Source organism: Hemitrygon akajei, chromosome 3 (genome assembly GCF_048418815.1).
Source record: "Hemitrygon akajei chromosome 3, sHemAka1.3, whole genome shotgun sequence".
Taxonomy (NCBI): domain Eukaryota; kingdom Metazoa; phylum Chordata; class Chondrichthyes; order Myliobatiformes; family Dasyatidae; genus Hemitrygon; species Hemitrygon akajei.
The window spans coordinates 163,052,871-163,079,351 of record NC_133126.1 but is presented as its reverse complement, the minus strand read 5'-3'; positions in this window follow the sequence as shown (position 1 = coordinate 163,079,351).

Genomic DNA, 26,481 nt, shown 5'->3' with positions numbered 1-26,481 from the left:
ACATAGCTGTAGTTGTATGCACTTTGTGCAGATGTGATTATCAGGGAAACTAGAGGTCTCCCAGAGTTCCCACATCTCACAGAAAGAACATACCACTGGAGAGGCTATTTCCTGTGCTGGGGGTATCCAGAACTAGAAGGCGCAGCTCAAAATTGAGGGCAACCCTTTAGGACAGAGGTAAGGAGGAATTTTTTTGTTTTTGGCCAGAGAGTAGTGAATCTGTGGGATGCTCTGCCACAGACTGTGGGGGAAGCCAGGTCTGTGGATATACTTAAGGTGGAAGTTGATCATTTCCTGATCGGTCAGGGCATCAAAGGACATGGCGGGGAGGCAGGTGTATGGGGTTGAGTGGGATCTGGAATCAGCCATGATGGAATGGCAGAGCAGATCTGATGGGCTGAATGGCCTAATTCTGCTCTTACGTCTTATGGACCCTGGACCCATTCTCATGGCACTAGCTATGTACTAATAGACAAAGAAAGACAAAAAACTTACCTCAAGCCTTCACCCCTTCTCACTTAAGTCTCTTGAGCCAAAGCCTGTACAACTCTAACACTGGCCCACTCACACTATGGTCACTCTGCTTAAAACCTGACTTCTTTGTATTGGCATTAGCTAAGTGCCTAATAGAGTGTTATGGTTATGATTATTATAAAATAATAATAATAATAATAATAAAAGGAATGCCTAAATTTTAAATTGGGAAAAGAACATGATAGGTCTTCCTTCATTCTAACAACAGCTTTAACCCCCTGAAACTTGTGTGAAGGATTTGTGGAACGCATACTTACTTCCACAATCTTTGTTTAGAACTGGACTCCCCAGACTCTTCCTAACCACATGAGGGCTGATTCTAAGGACTGTTTGCTTGTAGCATCATTTGGTGCAATCGTCTGTATTCCCCAATTGAAGCAAAGTAGAACAACGGAATGGAATAACAGCCATCAGCAAACAGCAAAGGAGAAATAATAGATGATAATCTGCCTGGCTTTCCTTCCCACAGAGATTCAGCGAACAATTCACTCTTCTTTTACATACACAATGCTATGCATCAAAATATTAAATGTAAACGTATTAAGTACCTTACACAGCATAATTCATTCTTGAGATATGTGCCACTGTAATTCATGACCACTTAGTTACAGTAACTAATAGATAACTATGAATACGATTATTATAATTTAAACCGGGGAAAAGAACGTGATACATCTTGCTTCAGCATTAGCTCCCTGAAACTTGTGCGAAGGACTTCTGGAATGCTGATGAAGGGTTTCAGCCTGAAATATTGACTAATCTCTTTTTCATAGTTCCTCCTGTATTTTGTTGCTTGGATTTCCAGCTTCTGCAGATTTTCTCATTTGCAGTTACAGTAATCAGTGTTATTATCTTGGTATAAATGGTGGTCAATTCATGCACAAGGGCCCAGAAATGTCAAAGTAATAGCAAGGCCAATAACTTGTAAAATAATTTGATCTTAATGCCACGGCAACTTCAGAAGAGGATACTTGGACAACTAATCGCTTCTAACTTTTTCTGCCTGAGATATGCTGCTCCACTGCCTGCTTTAATCAAATGCAACCAACTATGTAAAGTTCATAAGTTACTGTTATTGTGCCTTGAGTTGTTGCAAAAATACAAATTGTTTCATTTCAGGTATCATATTATTAACAAACATCCAACATGGCATTACATTTATCATTTTCAATATTGCTTGTTTGGGTTGGGTGCTGTTAATTTCAAAGTCCTTCAAGTGGAGGAAATTGGTCATTAGTTGCTCAATTGACTTTGGTCTCAGATGCTCTATTTCTATGTCACATTTTCAACACTGGCTGTACAAATCTTATGGAGGTTAAGTAGGCATAGGCAACTCCAACCAAAGATGGAAACTATTCATTGGATAATGACAAAATTTAAAGTGAATTTATTATCAAATTCAAAACAAGAGATTCAAAACAAAGAAACACAAAGAAAAACTACACACAAAGGCCAAAAACAACCATGGTGCAAAAGACAAACTGTGCAAATACAAAATAATATTAATAATAATAGATAAGCAAATTAATAATACTGAGAACATGAATTGCAGAATCCATGAAAGTGAGTTGACAGGTTGTGGAATCAATTCAGTGTTGAGGTGTGAGGTGAAGTTATCCACACTGGTTCAGGAGACTGATGGCAGCTTCTCACCAGATTCCTTGATGAATGAGCTGTTAATAATGCTTTGATAGTGACGTCAGAGGATTAAATCTTGGCCAGAATGCAGTTGGGGAAGGGGAGTGGGAAGTTTGAACTACTTAATTTGAAAAGCTGCAGTTGGAACTTTAATGATGACTAAAGAGAGATATAAAGCCTCTGTTTAACGAGCAGGCAGAAAGGTAGCAACAAGTGACAATCTAACACTTAACTGGTCTGGATTAAGATGCTCAGATCCTGGTGGGTGGGGGTGGGCAACTGAAACTTGTGACTCAGAGGAAAGTTTACTCTTAGCTGAGCTATGCAGTCACTCCTCTTGATGTGGTAATGCCTGCAAAAAATTTTACATCTCTAATATATGGCTTGAAAGCTACAAAATAGCATTAAGCCTAACAGAGAAAAGTACATGAAATGTTAACTCATCAATTGTCTTCTCTGTTCTAAAGCACATTTGAAACTACATTGCGGTTGTAATTAATGATACAGTGATAAAACATTTGCAGTTGAAATCTGCTTCTTGTTAAAAAAAAAGACCTTCAACAACTCCATCTGTTTTTACTTACTTGATGGTATCATTGCCAGCAGTAACAGAGGGAAGTTATTAAAGTTCATGCTACACATGAAAAATGTTTTCTGTCTGTTTGGCACATAGTAATCTCTAGAATGCTCTGATACACACAATTCCAGCATATCACAATCTGTATGCATGTGTCAATTTGAGCAGGCATTATTGTGGTTAACTTTTTAACAGTTAATATGGTTTGACTAGTCACATTTCACCTTTATGTTCATGTTAATTGGTCTCAATTACCCTTAAATGAGTCCTTTAAATACTTCAATTAAGCTACAGTTTAGTGAAACCACCCTGCAGATAACAGCATGATTTTAATCAAAGTTGAGTTACCAAAATAATCACTGATTTTTATCCCTATTGGCACTGTACTCCATTGAATCTAAATGCTAGTGGCGTTTGTGGCACTTCTCTCTGTAATGCTGACTCAATGGTTATTTGACTGAGCTACATGATGCTTTATAGGCTCCATCATTTGGTAACTGGAAACGACTCCTGGTTGTCTGTGCACAGATGACTCAGATTTAAGTATTAATTTTTCCATACCTTAGGTCATTAATTAGTACATAATTAGTCATCCCTTTTTAAGATCGGCAGATATAATATCTTAAAGCTATTTACAAAATACGCAGATGTGGATTTTATTTAATGTCTGTTGCTTTGCTTCATTTTCTTGTACGCTAGTGCATTCTTGCCACATTTCTACATTTACACATGGGGAGCAGCTGTACTTCTAAATTAATTCTGGGAAGTTCGACAAGTGATCATCTACACATGCACACGTACTGTAGATACAGATGACACCACTGATACTTTGGATGGTCTGCGTGGTTGAGCAACTTGCTTGCACCGTAAGCAAGTCCTGTTTATGATATCAAAATGGTCACTGCCGATCTCCAGTAACTGTGGCTTTTTTTGGACTATCAATTACTGGAAGAATTTTAGGGGTGCTTATGCATGCAATTGCTCTGAGTTGAGAGAGGTAAACATCAGAATCATTGTTCTATTTCACATGTATATATAGTAAAGAAGCAGTTATTTCAGCTGCTATCTCCAAACTGAACCCTTCCAACAGTCACTTCCCTGGGTTTCTTATTTTCCATCCACTAAAGCGAGATTCACATAGCTTTCTGCTCCTCATGTTATCTTTTTTGTCCCTGCCCTCCACTACCATGCCAACATTGACTTCTAGTTCTTTATTTTGGTACTTCCAAGCTCTACAAAATCTCCAAGCTCTTCCAGCTTTGGCCAAGTGATTCAGACCTTAAGCACCTCCTCCCTGGATTTCTATTGGTAAACTTTTTTCACTGTTCTGTCCTCTTACAAGTCTTTGTTCTCGTCCAAGAACCACAGAAATTATAAGATCAGCCGATCCAGCTCATTGTCAGGCGACACACTGAATTAAGCATTGGTTCCTTATTTTCTCACAGCTGCTATATTCAGGTCCAACCAGAATGTCTAAAACATGCAAATCAGCACATTACAACTCTTTTACAACTTACACAAAATGCTGGAGGAACTCCGTATGTCGGGCAGCATTTACGGAGGGGAATAAATAGTCAACATTTCAGACCGAAACCCTTCACCAGCGTAGGAAGGTGGAAGAAACCAGAATAAGAGGTGGGAGGAGGGGAATGTGTACAAGCTTGTAGGTGATAGGTGGAACCAGGTGAAGGGGAAAGTAGGTGGGCGATGAAATCAGCAGCTTGGAGGTAATAGGTGGAAGAGGCAAAGGGGTGAAGAAGAAGGAATCCGATATGAGACGAGAATAGACCATGGAGGAAAGGTAAGGAGGAAGGGCCACAGAGGGAAGTTAATGGCAGGGGAAGAGGAGTAAGATGGGAGTCAGAATGGGGAACAGAAAAAGGGGGAACGGGAGAAATTTCGGGAAGCTAGAGAAATCGATGTCCGTGCCTGAGTCTATTCAAGAAATATGAGGTGCTGTTCCTCCAGCCTGAGTGTGACCTCATTGTGGTTGTAGGAGAAGCTATGGACTGACAAGTCAGAATAGGAAGTTGAATTGTAATGGGTGACCACCAGAACATCCCATCTTTTGAGTTGGGCAGAGCAAAGGTGCTTGAAAAAGCGGCCCATCAATTTATGTCAGATCTCACCAATATAGAGGAAGCTGCACTGACTCGGACATACTCACAGGTGAAGTGTCACCTCACCTGGAAGGACTGTTTGGGGACCTGAATGGTGATGAGGGAGAAGGTGAAAGGGTAGGCACAAGCATTTCTTCTACTTGCAGAAATAAGTGCCAAGAGGGAGCTATACTCCAGATACGGGCAGCATAGTGGCACAATAGTTCAACTGGCTGCCTCACTGCTACAGTGACTCAGAAATTCCGACCACAGTTGGTATCTGTGTGGAGTTTGCAACATCCTTCCAGTGACTGCATGAAGTTTAACCCTTGGGTAGGTGAGAGTGAATAACCTGCAGAACTACTGAAAGTAAGAGCACAAGAAGGCGATGGATGAGATCTCTCCTGGGAGCCAACATGGCCCTAAATGGGCTGAATGGCCTCTCTTTCTGTTATTACAACCAAGTAACATGGATTTGTAAAGATGACTCAAATCATTTTGGTGTTGAATACCTGTCCAGACTAACGGTGGATGCAATAGTTGCCAACTGGAACTTCAAGGTTCAGCAGAGCATAACGATTATTCAATTTCACATCCAATCAATAACATTGATCCTCTTATTAACAGCTCCTCTTGACATACCTTTATCACCATTGTTAGCCAACATATGTGCCACTCTTTCATGTTCTCTCCAAAACTTAAACCTTCCCTTTTGCTTTTCCCAACTCTCCCTGCTTCCTCTGCAGCTTAAAGCTCATTTCAATCCTAACTTAAAACAGATCAGACTGAAAAGGCTGCTGACAAAACATTAAATCTGCTTCTCTCTCTCGCTACAAATTCTGCCTGACCTGTTGAATATCTCAAGAATTTTCTGTTTTTATTACATTGATTAGTTTAAGTTTTGTGTCATAAGAGACAGAGGATGTTATTACTATCACGTGTGGTGAAGCTTTCATCTACTGTATGTTTGTGGTCAAAGACTATCACAAACAGCAATCAGCCCCTTTACTCTATCTGTAGCCCTCTACATGTGTGACAGGTTTATACATGAAGAGTGATGGATGAATAGCAGTGATGTACATTGGCATGCAATGCACTTTTGTTGTCATTTCAATGAAACAATGAATCTCAATTTGTGTAAAAATTACATAGGAGCCATGAATAGAAAAGCATGACTAGATATGCGGAAACTCCACCAAGGCCTCTTCTAATTATGTTAAAAATCCCACTTTTTTCAGAAGACTGTCAGAGAGTCAAACCATTTAATTCTCATGGATGGTCCCAGCACTTTCAATGACATAAATAAAAATTACCTTCTTTGGTTGGTTTGGGGTTGGATTGTGGTGTTAACTGTCTCCTAAGTGCTCCTTTACCTTGAGCTCCCAAATCAGATCTGGTACGTTACACAGCATCCAATCCAGAATTGTCTTTCCCCTAATGGGATCAACTGCAAGCTGTTCTAAAAAGCCATCACTTAGGCATTCTACAAACTCCCTCTCTCTCCAGCAACACCCTAATTTTCCTAATCTACCTGCATATTGAAATCCCCATGAATAACATAACATTGTCTTTTTATATGCCTTTTCTATCTCCTATTCTAATTTATATCCCACATCCTGGCTACCGTTCAGAGTCCTGTATATAACCCCTCATCAGGGCCCTTTTACCTTTGCAGTTTCTTAACATTAAACACATGGATTCTACATCCTCCAATCCAATGTCTCTCTTTCTAAGGATTTGATTTCATTTTTTACCAACAGATCCACCCTACTCCCTCTCCCTACCAGTTTACCCTAATGATACAATGTGTATCATTGGATGTTAAACTCCCAATTATGATCTTCTTTCAGCCATGACTCAGTGATGCTCACAACATCATACCTGTCAATCTCTAACTGCACTACGAGATCATCTACCTTATTCTGTATGCTGTGTGTGTTCAAACATAACATCTTCAGTCCTGTATTCATCAACCTTTCTGCATGTTCTTGGAATCTTGAAGATTCTAAGATTCCAAGATGGCGGCTCGACGCAGCTTGCAGCGGCCACTCCAGCGCTGATTATTTGTTATTTGTGAAGCAGGGTGCCGTGCGCAATCATAATCGGATGAAAAACGGACGTGGGAGCACTGAGGAACATCTGAAAATCTCCAGGAAGGCCTTCTTCTTTGCTGCTGCTGCTGTGAGGTCCGGGCCTCTGCTGGGAAGAACAGGCCCCCAGTCCTCGGGGTCGCGTTGCCGATGGCCGTTGGCGGGGCCGTCTTAACACGCTCAGCAGAGGATGGTGCTCGGAGAAGCTGTGTCGGAGGAGATGGTCAGAGGCTCAGAAGTTCGACGGACTCGGAGTCCGCTGCAATCAGGTCGCTTTCACTGTGTGCTGTGTCTGCGAGGCTGGGTCCAGCAGCGCTTTCATTGTGTGCTGCGTCTGCGAGGCTGAGCCGGGCGGCGCAGTGGAAGTCCATAGCGGGAGTATTCCCTTCTGCCGCCGGCGTGAGATGACGAGTCTATCGGGACCCTGAAGACTTCTGAAAATTGTGTGGTGGTTTCTTTCAAACTTAAAGTCTTTTAACATCTTTGGACTATTTTTACTGTGCCCATGGTCTGTTTTTTTTATCAATTAGTGCTATTGTTTGCACTGTTGTAACTATATGTTGTAACTATGTGGTTTGGTGCAGGTCTTGTAGCTTTAGTTTTTGGTCTTGTTTGTCTGGTGGGATTGGAGCTCCTTTCTGGGGAACGCGCTAAGATGGTAGCGCGATATTAATACGCAGCAGCCTCTCCGGACTCTGGATTGGGGATTGCTAAATGTTATGTGGATTTTCTGGTGTAGTCTGTTTTGTCATGCATTTTTGTGATATCATTCTGTGGGAACGTTGTCTCATTTTTTAACTGCATTGCATTTGTGGTTTCTAAATGACAATAAACTGAATCTGAATCTGAATCTGAATGTTACAATTCAACTCATCCCACTGACTGCAATTTTGCCGTATCAGAATCAGAATCAGTTTAGCATCACCGCACCGGCATATGTCATGAAATTTGTTAACTTAGCGGCAGCAGTACAATGCAATATATGATATCAATAAATAAATAAAGTGCAGTAAGTATATAGAAGTATATTAGTGGAAAAATTATTTTGCCTCTGCTTGTAAACCAACAGGCTTAGTCCAATTACTCTGGTTCCCATCTCCCTGCCAAATTAGTTTAGACCCTCCGCAATAGCTCTAGCAAACCTGCCTGCAAAGATATTGGTCCCCCTTGGGTTCAGATGTACCGTAGAGAGCATTCTAACTGGCTGCATCAATACCTGATATGAAGGAGCCATTGAACATCACAGGACTGGAAAAAGCTGTCAAAAGTTGTAAACTCATCCAGCTCCTTCATGGGCACTAGCCTTCCTGGCATCGAGGACACCTTCAAAAGGCAATGCCTGAAAAAGGTGGTGTCCATCATTAAGGATCCCCATCACCCAGGAAATGCCCTGTCCCATTGCTACCATCAGGGAGAAGGTACAGGAGCCTGTAGGCACACACTCAAAAATTCAGGAACAGCTTCTTCCCCTCTGCCATCAGCTTTTTGAATGGACATTGAACCCATAATCACTACCTCACTACTTTTGTCTGCACCATTTATTTAGATTAACTATTATATATACTATATTTTTACTGTAATTCATTGTTTTAATTGTTATGTATAGCAATGTACTGCTGCCACAAAAACATCAAATTTCATGACACACAAAAAATGCTGGGGAAGCTCAGCAAGTCAGGCAGCATCTATGGAAATGAATAAACAGTCAACATTTCAGGCCAAGACCCTTAAATGTCAACTGTTTATTCATTTCTTTAGATGCTGCCTGACCTGCTGATTTGTGTGTCTTGCTTTAGATTTCCAGCATCGGCAGATTTTCTCTTGTTTAAAATTTCACGACATAAGCCGGTGATTTTAAACCTGATTCTGATTCTGATAATCCTGAGATTACTACCTTGGTGGTCCTCTTCATCCTTTTCCCTAACTTTGTATACTCACTGCATGGGATCTCTTCCCCCCTTTCTACCCTTGTCATTGGTGTCAATGTGCACCATGATCTCTGACTGCTCACTCTCCCTCTTGAGAATATTCTGCAGCCGCAGAGGAAATGGAGGCAACACACCATCAAGGCATCATTTATGTGACCACAGAATCTCCTGTCAGTCCCCCAACATTCCCTCTATTTTTTCACATCTGCAAAGACCAACTATTGCTCCGAGCAGGAAATTTTTATATGGCCTGAAAACTGTCTGGCACTTTAAATATTTTTTTTCTCTGTAATATGCACATCAAACAAACACAAACCACAACTCACAAAAGAAGTAAATGATGTCAGGCAGTCAAAGGACTGACAAGCACAATGGCTAAAGTAAAATGTTTTGACTAGTTGGCATTGGCATTCAGCAGACCAGGGGTTTATTAACAATGAGCTACCAACTTCCATTCTGGGTTTATTGTTACAATTTTTAACAGTGTTGTAACTTGAAACACTGACAATGACACTGACGCTCTAAAATGGTACACTTATTGTATAGAAAATTCATGGTTTATATTCATTAACACATAATTATTACAGGGCATTTCATAATGATACAGTGGCATGAAAAAGTTTGGGCAATCCTGGTTAAAATTTCTGATACTGTAACTAGTTAAGTGAGTAGAAGATGAGCTGATCTTCAAAAGTCATAAAGTTAAAGATGAAACATTCTTTTCAACATTTTAAGCAAGATTAGTATATTATTTTTTGTTTTGTGCAATTGTAGAGTGAAAAAAAGGAAAGGAGCATCATGCAAAAGTTTGGGCACCCCAAGAGATTTGAGCTCTCCGATAACTTTTACCAAGGTCTCAGACCTTAATTAGCTTGTTAGGGCTATGACCTGTTCACAGTCATCATTAGGAAAGGCCAGGTGATGCAAATTTCAAATCTTTATAAATACCCTGACTCCTCAAACCTTGTCCCAACAATCAGCAGTCATGGGCTCCTCGAAGCAGCTGCCTAGCACTCTGAAAATTAAAATAAGTGATGCCCACAAAACAGGGGAAGGCTATAAGAAGATAGTAAAGCATTTTCAGGTAGCTGTTTCCTCAGTTTGTAACATAATTAAGAAATGGCAGTTAACAGGAATGGTGGAGGTCAAGTTGAGGTCTGGAAGACCAAGAAAACTTTCAGAGAGAACTGCTCATAGGATTGCTAGAAAGGCAAATCAAAACCCCTGTTTGACTGCAAAAGACCTTCAGGAAGATTTAGCAGACTCTGGAGTGGTAGTGCACTGTTCCACTGTGCAGCAACACCTGCACAAATATGACCTTCATGGAAGAGTCATCAGAAGAAAACCTTTCCTGCGTCCTCACCGCAAAATTCAGCGTCAGAAGTTTACAAAGGAACATCTAAACAAGCCTGATGCATTTTGGAAACAAGTTCTGTGGACTGATGAAGTTAAAAGAGAACTTTTTGGCTGCAATGAGCAGAGGTATGTTTGGAGAAAAAAGGGTGCAGAATTTCATGAAAAGAACACCTCTCCAACTGTTAAGCATGGGGGTGGATCGATCATGCTTTGGGCTTGTGTTGCAGCCAGTGGCACAGGGAACATTTCACTGGTAGAGGAAAGATTGAATTCAATTAAATACCAGCAAATTCTGGAAGCAAACATCACACCGTCTGTAAAAAAGCTGAAGATAAAAAGATGACTTCTACAACAGGATAATGATCCTAAGCACACCTCAAAATCCACAATGGACTACCTCAAGAGGCGCAAGCTGAAGATTTTGCCATGGCCCTCACAGTCCCCCGACCTAAACATCATTGAAAATCTGTGGATAAAACTCAAAAGAGCAGTGCATGCAAGACAGCCCAAAAATCTCACAGAACTAGAAGCCTTTTGCAAGGAAGAATGGGCAAAAATCCCCCAAACAAGAACTGAAAGACTCTTAGCTGGCTACAGATACTTGCCAAAGGGGGCGTTACTAAGTACTGACCATGATGGGTGCCCAAACTTTTGCTTCGGGCCCTTTTCCTTTTTTGTTGTTTTGAAACTGTAAAAGATGGAAATAAAAAAAGTAATCTTGCTTAAAATATTAAAGGAATGTGTCATCTTTAACTTTATGCATTTTGGAAATCAGGTCATCTCTTACTTAGCTATTCACAGTAACAGAGATTTTGACCAGGGGTGTCCAAACTTTTGCATACCACTGTATTAATATATGATTTCAAAATTATATGAGCATAATTTAAAGAATATATTAACATAATTTGAAAATTATATCAACATTATATATAAGAAAATTCCAACTGTGCAGCAACAAAGGTTCTGTGCGAGGGAGCATTTCAGCTGGGCACCTGTGCAGTGTAGGGGAAACAGTGCCACCCCCCAAACTATCAAATCTCCTCTCACCATTGCATTACTTGACTTTATACTTCCCCGTTGAGCCTCAGAGCTGGTCATGGTGCCACTAGTCTGGCTGCTGCTGCTGTGCTCTGAGAGATCATTGCCCCCTGCCCTTGTAGGATTAAAAGGGGTATATTTGTCTGTGAGGGGAATGGCCACAGAGGAACTTTGCTCTAACTGCTTGCTCCCCTTATTACACCTGGTGGTTACTCATCTACTATCAGAAGCTTGCACTCTGGGTGCGACCACTTCAGTGAAAATCTTATCTATGAGGTTTTCAGCCTCCCGGATGGTTTTGAGTACACCCAGCTCCATCTCCAGCTCTAGTTCCTTGATGTCGTCAGTCAGGAGCTGAAGTTCGGTGCAACTTCTGCAGATGTAGTCATCAGGGAGATTGTTAGGTACCCTGCAATCCCATATCTTACAGGAGGAGATTCCACTACCTTAACTACCATCCTGCCTACACTAGTTATACCTTTGGCTCTAACTTCTTATACTTAAGTTGTACAATCAACAAGATGACTCCAAAAGTCTCAGCACTTTTAGCCTGCACCTGTTCTCATCCAAGCCCATTGAGCCAAAGCCTGATCACTCAAACACTGGCCCACTCCCGGCCAACTACACCTCCTTTCTTTTTATTGGCTCAAGTAAGATTCATTCCTGACAAGACGCTGTTTTCAAGTAACTTCTGCTCTGCAAGATGTTGCTCCCTCACTTGCTACTTCAAACAATGACAATTGCATGTGTTTAGGATGAACAGAAAATCCAGGAAAGTTTATAACTTCACAATTTCAGGAGTGGCAAATTCTGGGAAATGTGTGTCTACATTATCAGTCTGTATTCTGGGAGATTGAGATTCTCCATAGTACAAAATCTCACAGTATCTCTTCATATCCCTGTGCACCTGCGCATCGTCTCTGCTGCTGGCTGCGGCTACGTGCAGTCACCTTCACCTAACAAAGTCTGTTGTACTGGCTCTGACCTTTTAGTCCGTTATTGCTTAGTGGCAATAAAAGGTCTCAAAGCAAATGTCAAATTAATTTGCAACATCAAAGCTTAACTCACTTAATAAGAATTATTTCATCGATAGTCTTGATGGGCCAAATGGCCTAATTCTGCTCCTATATTTCATGGTCTCGAATTTTGAATGTTTTTGATTTGCGCTGCAAATTCTTTTGAGAAAAGGTAATAGATTTTTAATGGATATATTAAAAGTAATCTGAGCACTTTGAGTATGAAGGAGTAATGGTCTCAAGCTGCATTTAAATTGCTCAGTCATATTGTAAAAAATAGAGAAAGTCTAAAAATATTATACATGTCTGTCCATCAGTTACTTTACACACCTAATCCAAAGGAAAAGATGGGAATCGTGAATAAAAATCCAGAAATATTTGATCTTAGATTGGGCTTTTCATCCAATCCAGACTCAGATATCTTTTATATCCTGAGGACAATTCAAAGACTCAGTGGCTAATTCAGTATGTACATAGTCCAGTCACATTTAACTTCACAGGCTGGATACTAGATAAATTATGATCTTGGGTACCCCACTAGAATATTACATGTAAGAATTAAGTCAGTTGGGCCTCGTAAGAAAAGCTTGTTGGACCTGTTATTTTGTAATAACAAGATGCTAGTTGAAAAGTCAGTCACAGAACACAATAACTAACACCATTATGGCAAATCCCAGGTTGGACTACAATGGAAAACATTTGAATTTAGAAAGGAGTTAAAACATCAGATAGAAGCAAACAGCATGGACAAAACTGTTATAAATGACATCTTGTGAATAGCATTGGGAAATAGTGTTCATGAGAATCCAAAACAGATAAACACCATAAGACATAGGAGTAGAATTAGGCCATTCAGCCCATCGAGTCTGCTCCATCATTCCATCATGGCTGATCCCGGATCCCACTCATCCCCATACACCTGCCTTCTCGCTATAACCTTTGATGCCCTGACCAATCAGGAAAACTATCAATTTTGCTTTAAATATACCCATGGTCTTGGCCTCCACAGCTGTCTGTGGTAGAGCATTCCACAGATTTACTACCCTGTGGCTAAAAAAAATCCTCATTACCTCTGTTCTAAAGAGTTGCCCATCAATTCTGAGGCTGTGCCTTTTAGTCCTGGATGCCCATACCACAGGAAACATCCTCTCCACATCCACCCTATCTGGTCCTTTTAACATATGGTAGGTTTCAATGAGATCCCCCCGCATTCTTCTAAGCTCCAGTGAGTACAGGCCCAAAGCTGCCAAATGCTCCTCATATGTTAACTCCTTCATTCCTGGAATCATCCACGTGAACCTCAGCTGGACTCTCTCCATTGACAACACATCCTTTCTGAGATATGGGGCCCAAAACTGTTGACAATACTCCAACTGCAGACTAGTGTCTTATAAAGGCTCAGCATTATCTCCTTATTTTTATATTATAACCATATAACCATATAACAATCACAGCACGGAAACAGGCCATTCCGGCCCTCCTAGTCCGTGCCGAACTCTTAATCTCACCTAGTCCCACCTACCCGCACTCAGCCCATAACCCTCCACTCCTTTCCTGTCCATATATCTATCCAATTTTACCTTAAATGACACAACTGAACTGGCCTCTACTACTTCTACAGGAAGCTCATTCCACACAGCTATCACTCTCTGAGTAAAGAAATACCCCCTCGTGTTTCCCTTAAACTTTTGCCCCCTAACTCTCAAATCATGTCCTCTCGTTTGAATCTCCCCTACTCTCAATGGAAACAGCCTATTCACGTCAACTCTATCTATCCCTCTCAACATTTTAAATACCTCGATCAAATCCTCCCTCAACCTTCTACGCTCCAATGAATAGAGACCTAACTTGTTCAACCTTTCTCTGTAACTTAAGTGCTGAAACCCAGGTAACATCCTAGTAAATCGTCTCTGCACTCTCTCTAATTTATTGATATCTTTCCTATAATTCGGTGACCAGAACTGTACACAATATTCCAAATTTGGCCTTACCAATGCCTTGTACAATTTTAACATTACATCCCAACTTCTGTACTCAATGCTCTGATTTATAAAGGCCAGCGTTCCAAAAGCCTTCTTCACCACCCTATCTACATGAGACTCCACCTTCAGGGAACTATGCACTGTTATTCCTAGATCTCTCTGTTCCACTGCATTCCTCAATGCCCTACCATTTACACTGTATGTTCTATTTGGATTATTCCTGCCAAAATGTAGAACCTCACACTTCTCAGCATTAAACTCCATCTGCCAACGTTCAGCCCATTCTTCTAACCGGCATAAATCTCCCTGCAAGCTTTGAAAACCCACCTCATTATCCACAACACCTCCTACCTTAGTATCATCAGCATACTTACTAATCCAATTTACCACCCCATCATCCAGATCATTTATGTATATTACAAACAACATTGGGCCCAAAACAGATCCCTGAGGCACCCCGCTAGTCACCGGCCTCCATCCCGATAAACAATTATCCACCACTACTCTCTGGCATCTCCCATCTAGCCACTGTTGAATCCATTTTATTACTCCAGCATTAATACCTAACGACTGAACCTTCTTAACTAACCTTCCATGTGGAACTTTGTCAAAGGCCTTGCTGAAGTCCATATAGACTACATCCACTGCCTTACCCTCGTCAACATTCCTCGTAACTACTTCAAAAAATTCAATAAGGTTTGTCAAACTTATTCTTTTTATTGGTAATTTTTTTCATTGAAGTTCATCAAACAAACATTTTCATAAGATGTATTCCAGACATTGTACATATATATCACAAAATCTCCACAAAGTATTTATCTGGGGTATACACTTATAGAAAAGAATGGAAAAAAAAAAACAAGCAAAAGGAAAGAACTATGTCCAAGTAGGGAGTGATCGTTTTTTTTAATAACAGATTCATTGATTTGTGAGAATAAAATCAGGCCTATGAGGCATTATGTAGTTAAACCATTTTTCCCAGTATGAATCAAATTGTTCCAGCTTATGATTAACAGCTGCTGTTATTTTTATATTCTATTCTCCTTGGAATGAATGCCAACATTGCATTTGTCTTCTTTACCATAGAATCAACCTGCAAATTAGCCTTCTGGGAGTCTTTCACAAGGAGTCCCAAGTCCCTCCTTATCTTTGATGCTTGAACTTTCTCCCTTTTACCAAAATGCATTATCATACATTTCCTAACACTGTATTCCATCTGCCACGTTTTTGCCTATTCTTCCAATCTAAGTCCTTCTGCAATCGCATTGCTTCCTCAACACTACCTACCCCTCCACCAACCTTCATATCATCTGCAAACCTTGCCACAATGACATCAATTCCACTATGTAAACCATTGACAAACAATGTGAAAAGTAGCGGACCCAATACTGACCCCTGAGGAACACCACTAGCCACTGGCAGCCAACCAGAAAAAGCCCCCTTTATTCCCACTTGCTGCTCCGACTTGTCAGCCATTCCTCTATCTATGCTAGTATCTTTCCTGTAACCATGCAATTCCATGAGGACGATAAATTAAAAAAAGTGAAAACCAATTGGAAAAAACCTGCAGTGAATGAGTACAATGAAAAAATCGATTGTTAATAAATTATAAAATTATGAGGGGTTGTGATGAATATGGAAGTTGAACATAGAACTATACAACACAGGAATAAGTCGACGGCCCACAACGCTGAGTTGAATTGATCAAACTAGTAATTAAAATCCTAACTAAACTAGTTCCTTCTACCTACACAACGTCCATGTCCCTCCATTTTTTGTATAATCATGTACCCATCATGTGCCACGCAGGTAGAATCGGTGGTGAGGAAGGCAAATGCCATGTTAACATTCATTTCAAGTGGACGAGAATATAAGAGCAGGGATGTGATACTGAGGCTTTAGAAGGCCCTGGTCAGGCCTCATCTTGAGTACTGTGAACAGTTTTGGACTCCTTATCTCAGAAAAGCTGTGCTAACATTGGAGAGTAATCAGAAGAGATTTCCAAGGATAATCCCAGCAATGAAAGAGTTATCATATGAGAAACGTTTGATGGCTCCGGATCTGTACTCGCTGGAATTCAGAAGGATGAAGGGGGATCCCATTGAAACCTTTTGAATGTTGAAAGGCCTAGACAGAGTAGATGTGGAAAGGATGTTTCCCTGGTGGGAGAGCCTAGAAAAAAAAAGAGAACACAGCCTCAGGATAGAGGGGTGTCCATTTAAAACAGAGATGCAGAGATATTTCTTTAGTTAGAGGGTGGTGAATTTGTGGAATTTGTTACCACAGGCAGCTGTGGAGGCCATGTCGTTGGATGTATTTAATGCGGAGATTGACAGGTTCTTAATTGTGCACAGCATCAAAGGTTATGGGGAGAAGGCCAGGGAATGGGGTTGAGGAGGGTAAAAAAGGGATCAGCCACGTTCGAATGGCAAAGCAGACTTGATGGGCCAAATGGCCCAATTTTGCTACTATGTCTTTTGGTCTTAAGGTCTTATCTAAGAGCCACTTAAATGTGTCTTTATTGGATTTGCTCCACTACACCTAGACAGTGCATTACGGGAATCCACCATTCCCTGTGTTAAAAAAAACTTTGCCGCACATGTCTTTAAATTTACACCCCTCACATTAAATGCATGCCCTCTGGTATAAGACTTTTCGTCCCTGTGGAAAAGATATCCACTGTCTATCTATGTCTCTCATAAGACCATACGACTATAATACATAGGAGCAGAATTAGGCCACATGGCCCATCAAGTCTGCTCTGCCATTCCGTCATGGCTGATTTATTATCTCCCCTCAACCCCATTCTTCTGCCTTTTCCCCGCAACATATGACACCCTGATTAACCAAGAACCTATCAGCCTCCACTTTAAATATCCCCAATGACTTGACCTCCACAGCATTCTGTGGCAATGAATTCCACAGATTCACCACACTTAGCCAAGGAAATTCCTCCTCATCTCTGTTCCAAATGGACATCCCTCTGATCCGAGGCTGTGACTTTTGGTCCTAGACTCACCTACTAAAGGAAGCATCCTCTCCACATCCACTCGATCAAGGCCTTTCAATATTTGATAGGGTTCAATGACATTCCCTCCAATTTTTCGGAATTCCAGCATGTACAGGCCTGGAGCGATCAAATGCTACTCGGACATGAACTCTTTCATTTGGGGATCATTCTCGTGGACGTCTCTGAACTATCCCCAATGCCAGCACATCTTTTCTTAGATAAGGGCCCAGAACTGCCCAAAATACTCCAAGTGCAGCTGACCAATGCCTTATAAAGCCTCAGCATTACATCCATGCTCTTATATTCTAGTCTTCTCAAAATAAATGCTAACATTGCATTTGTCTTCCTTACCACTGACTCATTCCTGCAAGTTAAGCGTAAGGGAATCCTGCACAAGGACTCCCAATTCCCTTTGTAACTCTGACTTTTGAATTTTCGTCCCATTTAGAAAAAATTCTACACCTTTATTCCTTCTACCAAAGAGCATGACCTTACACTACCCTACACTACATTCCATCTGTTACTTCTTTGCTAATTCTCCTAATTTGTCCAAGTCCTTCTAGAGACTCCCTGCTTTCTCAACTCTAACTACCCCTCCACCGATCTTTGTATTGTCTGTAAACTTTGCCACAAGACCATCAATTCCATGATCTAAATTGTTGACATATAATGTGAAAAGAAGCATTCCCAATACCGACCTTCAGAATCAGAATCAGAATCAGGTTTATTATCACTGGCATGTGACGTGAAATTTGTTAACTTAGCAGCAGCAGTTCAATGCAATACGTAGTCTAGCAGAGAGAGAAAAAAATAATAAATAAAATAAAACATAATAATAAGTAAACAAGTAAATCAATTACATATATTGAATAGATTATTTAAAAATGTGCAAAAACAGAAATACTGTATATTAAAAAAGAGAGGTAGTATCCAAGGGTTCAATGTCCATTTAGAAATCGGATGGCAGAGGAGAAGAAGCTGTTCCTGAATCACTGAGTGTGTGACTTCAGGCTTCTGTACCTCCTACCTGATGGTAACAGTGAGAAAAGTGCATGCCCTGGGTCCTGGAGGTCTTTAATAATGGACGCTGCCTTTCTGAGACACCAGTTCCTAAAGATGTCCTGGGTACTTTGTAGGCTAGTGCCCAAGATGGAGCTGACTAGATTTACAACCTTCTACAGCTTCTTTCGGTCCTGTGCAGTAGCCCTTCCATACCAGACAGTGATGCAGCCTGTCAGAATGCTCTCCACAGTGCAACTATAGAAGTTTTTGAGCGTAATTGTTGACATGCCAAATCTCTTCAAAGTCCTAATAAAGTATAGCCTTTGTCTTGCCTCCTTTATGACTACATCAATATGTTGGGATCAGGCTAAATCCTCAGAGATCTTGACACCCAGGAACCCAAAGCTGCTCACCCTCTCCACTTCTGATCCTGCTATGAGGATTGGTACATGTTCCTTCGTCTTACCCCTCCTGAAGTCCACAATCAGCTCTTTCATCTTACTGACATTGAGTGCCAGGTTGTTGCTGTGGCACCATTCCACTAGTTGGCATATCTCACTCCTGTACGCCCTCTCGACACCACCTGAGATTCTACCAACAATGGTTGTATCGTCAGCAAATTTGTAGATGGTGTTAGAGCTATGCCTAGCCACACAGTCACGTGTATACAGAGAGTAGAGCAGTGGGCTAAGCACACACCCCTGAGGTGCGCCAGTGTTGATCATCAGCGAAGAGGATATGTTATTACCAATCCACACAGACTGTGGTCTTCCGGTTAGGAAGTCGAGGATCCAATCGCAGAGGGAGGTACAGAGGCCCAGGTTCTGCAACTTCTTAATTAGGATTGTGGGAATGATGGTATTAAATGCTGAGCTATAGTCGATGAACAGCATCCTGGTGTAGGTATTTGTGTTGTCCAGGTGATCTAAAGCTGTGTGAAGAGCCATTGAGATTGCATCTGCCACTGACTTATTGTGGCGATAGGCAAATTGCAATTGGTCCAGGTCGTTGCTGAGGCAGGAGTTCAGTCTAGTCATAACCAACATCTCAAAGCATTTCATCACTGTAGGTGTGAGTGCTACTGGGTGATAGTCATTAAGGCAGCCCACATTATTCTTTGGCACTGGTATAAATGTTGACTTTTTAAAGCAAGTGGGAACTTCTGTCCATAGCAGTGAGGGTTGAAAATGTCCTTGAATACTCCTGCTAGTTGGTTGGCACAGGTTTTCAGAGCCTTACCAGGTACTCCATCGGGACCTTCCACCTTGCGAGGGTTCACTCTCTTTAAAGACAGTCTAACATCAGCCTCTGAGACAGAGATCACAGGGTCATCAGGTGCACTAGGGATCTTCACAGCTGTAGTTGTGTTCTCCATTTCAAAGCGTACATAGAAGGCGTTGAGTTCATCTGGTAGTGAAGCATAGCTGCCATTCATACTATTGGGTTTTGCTTTGTAGGAAGTAATGTCTTGCAGTCCCTGCCAGAGTTGCCGTGCATCTGATATCACCTCCAACCTCATTCAAAATTGTCCCTTCGCCCTTGAAATCACCCTCCGCAAATCATACCTGGTTTTCTGGTACAGGCCTGGGTCGCCAGACTTGAAAGCCACAGATCTAGCCTTCAGCAGATGACGTACCTCCTGGTTCATCCACGGCTTTTGGTTTGGGAATGTACAGTAAGTCTTTGTAGGCACACACTCATCTGCACAGGTTTTAATGAAGTCGGTAACAACTGCAGCATACTCATCCCAGATTCAAAGATGAATCCCTGAATACAGTCCAGTCCACCGATTCAAAGCAGTCCTGTAGGTGCTCCTGTGCTTCCCTTGTCCAAACCTTGGTGCTCACTACTGGTGCTGCAGTCTTCAGTCTCTGCTGATACTCAGGGAGTAGAAGTACAGCCAGGTGATCAGACTTCCCAAAGTGAGGGCATGGAAGAGCACGGTAGGCATTCTTGATGGTCTTTGACCTTTGTCAAAGACCTTCTGAAAATTCAAGTAAACAAAACCTATTGACTCTCCTTTGTCTATCCTGTCTGTTATTTCCTCAAGGAATTCCACCAGAATTGTCAAACGAGATTTCCCCTGAAGGAAACCGTGCTGACTTTGACCTATTTTATCATGCAGCTCCAACTACCCCCAAAGTGGCAAAACTAATCCAAAATCCAACAGTGGACGCTTGCCTGTGACTTTATACTTTATAATTGCATGATGCGCCCTCAGCTCCAAACCTTTTATTCGGTGTTTTATTAGCAATTAGCAAACATAAAATTAAGCATTATTGAGCATTATCTCAGCAAAAGATACGACCTCCGCTGGTTCCAAGCTACAGACTACAATGAAATAAGCAAGAATACATAACTTATTCCGTTCTCTTTTACCACGCCCCCAGTTATGTGACTAGTTACCATAATAGATGCGCAACACAAAACAGAGAACAGGTGCATGACTCCTACTTTGCAACCCCCTAATTATTACACTATAATAGTTACAAGTACATGCTACCAAGATGCAGGAGGCATGAAATCTCAGCAGTTACACAAATGTCCTCTTTTGGTCAGCAGTCTATCCTGGGTTGTGATCTTCTCATGACAAATCAGGTCTTGAATTGCTGCTGCAAAAGCTCATTCAAGTGCAAAACTGAAGCCCCATTAACTCTCTGCTCTGGCCAAGTGTAATCTCTTCCATCACCACGGTTTCCCTTCAATGGTCCAATAACAGTCCAACCCAGCATTGTTCTGATTGCGAAGGGTCCATCATTAGCACTGCAAATCACTTGCAAGGGCTCCAATGCCTTAGGCACATTCATTCCTACCAGCAGCTCAACTTCTGGCAAATGAATGTACTTCCGAGTGAGACTATTCCTGAAGATCTCTCCGAAGAGGAAAGCTCCCTTTGTTCCCGCATAGAGATGTTCGGCAGTTCACAATAGTTTTCACTATCTAAGCCAGCCACTTCCAGTCCCGAAACGACACAATCTTCTCGTGACCCATGGTGCGAAAGAGAATGCGTGTTCTTTTTCCTATCAGGTTGAGCTTGTTCATGAAGCTCACTGTTCAGAACACTGCTAAACTTCCTTGATCTAGGAAAGCATAAGTAACCACTGTCTTTGTTACTATTCTTAGACTTCACCTGAACTGGAAATACAGTATAGGAAGTTTAATCATAATCATCAGCCCCCATAAGACCATTAGATCCCTGAGCAGTACTCACTGCAGTGTTTGCTTCACTCACGGTTTATTTCGAGTCTGAACCCTTTTGAACAGCTCCTGATTCAGTTTCAGCTTCACAATCCACAATAGCCACAGTAGTGGCAAAGCTGCTTCCTTTAGCTTGAGAATGAATTTGTGATCCTGTTTTGTTCACACCTTTACATACTGCAATAGGGACATGGTATCTTTTCCGGAACAATGAGTGTGTGGCAGTCTTTATTGCCATTCAATAACATCAACAATGTTAATGAAAGTAACCTTACAGATTTGCCTTTCTTGTAGTTTATGGCTCGTTGATCTCCATTCGTTCCAAAGTTCATTGGGCTACTTATTCACGACAATACTCATATTAGCAGGCATGTTCATCTTGTACACGTCCTGCTGTCTTCCATGGCATTGCAAATGCCTTTAAGAAAAAACTGCAATCTTGAAGAGCTTTCACGTCTTCTGCTTTGATATGTAGCCAAGGAAGAGTCTTTCCTAAGTAGGCCACAGCAATTTTATGCTCATCACAAAACGTTTCTGCAGTAAAGCTTGGGTTGTACATATCCTTGCTCTGGGCTGGCCCGCTGGCAACTTTTGACAGACTCTCTAGGATAACCTTTAGTGAACAGTTTGAGAAAATAGAAGCAATCACCATAACTATAAATCTTGCCTTCAATGCTATTCTTGAAAGCCCTCATAAATGAGCAATACTGCAATAGATCTCTGTCGAAGGTTTGAATCTTTCTTTTGGGTAGAGATATAATGTGTTGTTGTTGCATCACTATACTTGTTATTTTGTTTCGTGTCTTTATGGCCTCCAGCGCAGCATTTAGATCTTCACCATCTGAAGCACGAGTGTCATCATACTGTAAACCAATGTCCTCGGAAGCACCCTGTGCTATTGGATATGGCATAGGTTCAGAGTGCTCTCCTAGAGCAGGCTGAGAGTGAACACTCTGAACTACCCCTTGGGGTTCAAATTCATGGCTCTTAGCCATTTGTGCCTTAAGTGATCTTCTGATCCCATGTCATTTCTTTATAAGAATTTTATTTCATTCTTTACCAATGGACCCACCCCAACCCCTCTGCCTTCTTGCCTTTCTTTTTAATACAATGTGTATCCTTGGATGTTAAGTTCCCAAATATGATCTTGAAGCTGCAACTCAGTTGTGGCCACAACATTATACTTGCCATCTTGAACTGCACTTCAAGATCATCTATCTTATTCTATTTACTGTGTGCATTCAAATATAACACCTTCAGTTCTGTTTTCATCACCCTTTTCGATTTTGCCCCCATGTTACACTTCAACTCATCTTCAACTGACTTCTCACTTCAACCGACTGCACTTTTGCTCGATCATCTACCTATCCTTCCTCACAATCTCATTACACTGTCACCGGAAGCCAGTCCAGCAATTCACGCTCTGGGCTGCCAAGAAGCCTGGACCATCACCGGGACCACTGAGAATCGTGGACTCTAGTTGCTTCGGTGCCTGTGGCTGTTTAGCGAATTCAGTCGTTTTTGTGTCCAGCTGAGTTGCCGGCCATTTTGCCGTTGCTCTGAGTAAGGTACAAATTCTGTCGTTTTCATGTCCAGCTGAGAATTGCTCACCGTAGCCGGCGCAGTATGCATGTTCCGAGCCGCTGGGAATAAGGGACCATCTTCTGAGTCAAGTCAAGTTCCAAGCTTGAGTCAAACCAAGTACCGAGCCCAAGTCAAGTCAAGTTCCGGGGCCGAGTCAAGTTCCTGGGGTTGAGTCGAGAGCCTGCTGTCCAGCTGAGTGTTGCAGCCGTTATTCCGCCACTCCAAGCCTAGATGCGTATGGACTGTTGTTGTATGGTTCTATCTCTTTGTTGTCCAAGTCCTTCCAGCTGAGTAGGTCCGGCTGTTTGCCGCTAATCCGAGTTAGGTGTTCTGTCTTTCATTATCCAAGTCCAGTCCAAGTTCCAGGCTCGTGGTCCTAGTCCAAGTTCCAGGCTCCAAGCTGTGTTCCAGCTCCAGGCTCTGAGTCCCGGCCAAGTTCCAAGTCCAAGTCCGAGTTGAGTCCAAGTTCAAGATCCAAGTTCTGAGTCGAGTCCCAGTTCAAGTCCTAGTCCAGGGTCTACCGGTTTGTTATCTAACATTTACATCCATGTTGACGTGGGTAACAAAGGAGATTAAGGACATCCTGAATGCTAAAAAGAGGGCGTTTAGAGATGGAAATAGGGAGGAGCTGAGGACAATACAGAAGGACCTGAAAGCTAAGATCAGGGAGGCTAAAGACAGGTATTGGAGGAAGCTTGAGTGGAAACTCCAGCAGAACAACATGAGAGAGGTCTGGAATGGGATGAGGACCATCACTGGGTTCTGGCAAACTAGCAACAGAGGAGCTGAAGGCAATGTGGACAGGGCCAATGAACTTAACCTGCTCTTCAACAGATTTGACACTGTGGCCCCTGCCCATCCCCCACATGATTCATCTGTTGTCAACCCCCAACCAACACATACTCCACTCTCCCCTCCTACCCCTCCTCACTGCCCCCCCACCCTGCTCTTGTGACTACACCCCTCCCACACCTGAAAGCACCATGGTGGGCTTCACAGCTGAACAGGTGAGAAGACAGCTGAAATGTCTCTACCCAAGCAAGGCTGCAGGCCCGGATGGTGTCAGCCTCAGTGTGCTCAAAGCCTGTGCCCCCCAGCTATGTAGAGTACTTCACCATGTCTTCAACCTGAGCCTGAGTCTCCAGAGGGTTCCTGTGCTGTGGAAGACGTCCCGCCTCATCCCTGTACCGAAGATGCCGCGCCCCAGTGGCTCCAATGACTACAGACTGGTGGCATTGACCTCCCACATCATGAAGACCCTGGAGAGACTTGTTCTAGAGCAGCTCCAGCCTATGGTTAGGCCACACTTAGACCCCCTCCAGTTCACCTACCAGCTCCGACTAGGAGTTGTGGATGCCATCATCTACCTGCTGAATCGTGTCTACGCCCACCTGGACAAGCCAGCGAGCACTGTGAGGGTCATGTTTTTTGACTTCTCCAGTGCGTTCAACACCATCCGCCCTGCTCTGCTGGGTGAGAAGCTGACAGTGATGCAGGTGGATGCTTCCCTGGTGTCATGGATTATTGATTACCTGACTGGCAGACCACAGTACATGCGCTTGCAACACTGTGTGTCAGACAGAGTGGTCAGCAGCACTGGGGCTCCACAGGGGACTGTCCTGTCTCCCTTTCTCTTCACCATCTACACCTCGGACTTCAGCTACAACACAGAGTCTTGCCATCTTCAGAAGTTTTCTGATGACTCTGCCATAGTTGGATGTATCAGCAAGGGAGATGAGGCTGAATACAGGGCTACGGTGGGAAACTTTGTCACATGGTGTGAGCAGAATCATCTGCAGCTTAATGTGAGAAAGACTAAGGAGCTGGTAGTGGACCTGAGGCGGGCTAAGGCACCGGTGACCCCTGTTTCCATCCAAGGAGTCAGTGTGGACATGGTGGAGGATTACAAATACCTGGGGATACAAATGGACAATAAACTGGACTGGTCAAAGAACACTGAGGCTGTCTACAAGAAGGGTCAGAGCTGTCTCTATTTCCTGAGGAGACTGAGGTCCTTTAACATCTGCCGGACAATGCTGAGGATGTTCTATGAGGCTGTGGTGGCCAGTGCTATCATGTTTGCTGTTGTGTGCTGGGGCAGCAGGCTGAGGGTAGCAGACACCAACAGAATCGACAAACTCATTCGTAAGGCCAGTGATGTTGTGGGGGTGGAACTGGACTCTCTGACGGTGGTGTCTGAAAAGAGGATGCTGTCCAAGTTGCATGCCATCTTGGACAATGACTCCTATCCACTCCATAATGTACTGGTTAGGCACAGGAGTACATTCAGCCAGAGACTCATTCCACCGAGATGTAACACTGAGCGTCATAGGAAGTCATTCCTGCCTGTGGCCATCAAACTTTACAACTCCTCCCTCGGAGTGTCAGACACCCTGAGCCAATAGGCTGGTCCTGGACTTATTTCCACTTGGCATGATTAACTTATTATTATTTAATTATTTATGGTTTTACATTGCTATATTTCTACGCTATTCTTGGTTGGTGCGGCTGTAACGAAACCTAGTTTCCCTCGGGATCAATAAAGTATGTCTGTCTGTCTGTTTTGTCCTCGCTCCCTGACCTTCCTAGTAACTATCAATAAACCCAGTTCTGCTTATACTACCCCTGTGTCTGTGTCCTGCACCTGGGTCTGCTCTCAATGCCCCCCTTGTAACACCTTTTTGTACAGGTTATACCTTCTCCAGAGGAGATGTCAGTTATCCAGAAATCTGAAGACCCGCCCCCTGTACCACCTCCTCAGCCACTCGTTCATCTGTACTATTATCCTATTCCTGCCCTGACAAGCACTGGTACTGCAGTAATCCAGAGATTACTACTTTGCAGCTCCCACTCTTCAGCCTCTTCCCTAACTTCCAATACTCACTGCGCAGGACCTCTTTCCCCTTTCTACCTACGTCATTGGTGCCAATTTGCACCACAACATTCGGATGTTCATCCTGAGTACCTTCTGCTGCTGCCCCGAGACATCCTGGACCCAAGCTCCTGGGAGGCAATACCCAATCCTGGCTTCCCTTTCGTGGCCACAAAACTTCCTGTCCATCTGCCTAGCTATAGATTCTCTTATCAGTGTTGCTCTGCATGTCTTTCCCCTTTCCTGTTGGGCCTCAGAGCCCGCCACGGTGCTGCTGCGCCCTCATCCCCACCCCAGTGGTATCCAAAGAGGTATACTTGTTCCTGAGAGGAATGGCTACAGTGGAACCTCTCACTGACTGCTTATTCCCCTTACTTCTCCTGGTGGTCACCCATCTATTGTCTGAAGTCTGCAGCCTGGGTGTGACCACCTCAGTAAAAGTTTCAGCTATGAAGTTTCCAGCCTCCCGGACGGTCCTGAGCACATCAAGCTCCAACTCCAGTTTCTTGACCTTGTCAGTCAGGAGCTGTAGTTGGAGGCACTTCTGGCAGATTTAG